The sequence below is a fragment of the Sinocyclocheilus grahami genome, unplaced genomic scaffold (assembly GCF_001515645.1).
Source record: "Sinocyclocheilus grahami isolate Dianchi unplaced genomic scaffold, SAMN03320097.WGS_v1.1 scaffold409.1, whole genome shotgun sequence".
In the NCBI taxonomy this organism is placed as follows: Eukaryota; Metazoa; Chordata; class Actinopteri; order Cypriniformes; family Cyprinidae; genus Sinocyclocheilus; species Sinocyclocheilus grahami.
In genome coordinates, this window is record NW_015505588.1 from 63803 (window position 1) to 66871 (window position 3069).

The following is a 3069-nucleotide window of genomic DNA, read 5'->3' on the forward strand; positions in this document are numbered from 1 at the left end:
TTTTTAGAGAATATATATATATATATATATATATATATATATATATATATATATATATATATATCATTTGCAAATTTTTATATAGTAACATTTATTTCAAAAGAACATCTGCATTTTTTTACTTAAAGTAAAATTTGCCATGCTAAGTGGAAGATTTCTGACAAGATTTCACCTGGTAGAAAAACAAATACTATTAAAATGAATGACCACTATGACCACTAAATGGCAGCAGAGGGTAATTTATTGTCTCCTTTACCATTTCCACTCTGTAATAAAGTTATTTTCACATGTTTTGTTAATGGATTTATATTTATACATTATAAAATCACTATTATAACATTTAAAAATCTATTTTTTGTCAAAGTTCAGCATTGTTTTGTATTGAAGTATGAAATAGTAAGAGTTTTCAACTCATTGAATCTACTTGAATTACACAGATGGCCTATTTTGAATTTACAACGGCAATTTTCAGTGAAAAGTGGCTATTTTGTATCCTTGTTTATAATCTTAGTTTCTCTGAAATGAATGTGCATGAAGCGCGTTGATGGGCGCACTCTTGTTCTCGCTCTGGTAGATGTGTGCACGGGCGCGCTCTTCTGGGAGAAATGCCCATATAAGGAGTTCCACCCTCGTTTACATCATGAAGAGCCACGATCGAAAAAAACTCTCCGAAACTTGTATTAACCCGGAAGTAAGATTTTTAGCACAGAAATACACCGTCATATGTCCAAATTGTTTTTTTTTATTTTGACCATGCTTAGCATGAGAATCCAACTCTTTAAGAGTGTAAACAACTCATGAATGCATGAAACAGCATTGTACCCCCCCCCCCCACCTTTAATGTTAATCCAAGAAAAAGAAAGAAAATCACTCACTGCTCTTGACTGAATTACTTTGTAGTTTTGACAAGAATTAATCCACAGTCAAACCAAAAATTATTCAGGCACCAGATATAATTTTTGATAGTTTTTTTTACTAGTGAGTGCAGGACACTATTGTAGCGTCTGGAACACTCCAACACACAATATATATTTTGTTAGCTAGATTTCACAAATACTTTGTAACACCCCAGGACGCCGAACAAGACCCTGGTTTCATGGTAACCCGATACATTTACAACCTTGTGGAATGCGAGCCGGCTCTCATTCTGCTTTCTCCAGAAACAAGGGGTACAAATGCACAGGAGAAATGGACTGTTCTACTATAAATATTCCCCTTTTTAGAGCTAATAAATAATAATAAACGTTACAGTGGACTACCAGTAAAATTGAATAAAAATTTGGGGCCAAAAATTATTCAGACACTTTGACCTGACCATGTTTTGCTTAAGTGTTATTTTTTTTCCTTTAATTGCTAATGTGACCTTTTTACACCACAGACTGAACAAAATTAAGCACTGCTTGGTAATTGGTCAACAAATTATTGATAGTTGTGTAAATACTGTCATACTAACAGTTGTCTGAATTTTTTGGTTGATTGTAATCCATTACATACCTTTCTATCAAGGTTACCTGACATTATCAAGATTAATTTGTTCTGACACAGCTTAACTCTGAGTTCTTGTCATATTTTATTACAATATTCTAAACTATAGCAAATCAACTGTGATAATGTGAGAAATGTTGAAGGTGTCTGAATAAATTTTGGTTTGACTGTACTGTACAGTATATTAAATTTTTTACAGTGAAGAATATGCAGTGCTATTTTACATTTGATTATTCTGTACCTGGACACATACAAACTTGAAAAAAACTTAAACACTGTGTAAATATCACAAATAAATAGAATGAACATACAAATTAAACTATTTCAAACAGGGCCCACTGGTACAACCTGCGCTAGGGCCTCGCAAACCCCAGCTACGGCCCTGGTTGCATAAAGCATTCTGTGTCAATGACTCTAGTGCAGTTACCAACCTGATCTCATGACAAAACGTACCTGTGGGATCTTTTTCGCAAAACGTGAAATATGTAGGCTACCAATAAGCAGGGGTTGAATTGGGCCGGGGCACATAGGCTTACCTTGGTAACTCATCAGAGGACTTTCCTCGTACATTTTCAACATATATAGCTATAGTTTTAAACACTTTACTCATTCTTACTAATTCAAGCAATGATGTGACATGGGTGTTTTTATAAGTATCTCTGAAAGGAACCGGGTGTCTTCAGAAAAGTTTCAATTGCATATTTTCAACTTTATCTGATAAAGGAGCATTCATAAGCGCAGCGCTGCTTTGCTTACAGCCGTTTCTGGGGAAACCATACGTTTGATATTCCAAAAGTGCCTCCTACTGGCAGAGAATCAAACTGGAGTTTCAATAAGTCTGTCTGCTGTTCCCCCATCCGCTCATATAACCCTGTTTTAAATTAATATAATAATTTATACTTCTGAGTGAATTAATATAATCATTTATACTTCTGACAAAAAAATTGTTTAAAGGCGTTTATCCTTTTTTATATGTTTTTTGTTTTTGTGAAGATCTGTATCTCAACTGTATTTAAATCATGTTTTTACAGTAATTTTACAGTTTAATGTTACCATAGATATTGCCCTACCCTGCTCATATGGTATTATTTTTTATTTTTAAAATTGTTTTTGCAGGTCTTAAAAAAGGTCTTAAATTCTTTAATTTGTCTTAAATTTGATTTAAAAAATTCTGCAGACATGTAGCTTTGCACACTGCCAGCATCTAGAATGATTTTGATCATAACAGAGGGCTCTCTCAACTGATTTTACAGTTTGTCAATTGATATAAGACTTTGTAGGTTTTGCATACACATGTGCCCCCCCCCACATAACAAATCCCAATTTAACCCCTGACAATAAGTACATATCACTGCAGTTTCCAAAAGAAATGAAAACTAGAGGCGGTAAAACAGCAAGCACTTTTAATCGTGCTTGCTGTTTTCGTGCTTACGGACAGCAGCACCGAACCAAGCTCTCCTTATTTTATTTATTTATTTATAAATAATCATTTTCATACACAGTTATGATTACAGCTCCATATGTTTCGCTTTCTGGACGTAAAAAGTTGCTCGGTAGCTCAGCCGGCACGGAATTGGACTTAGT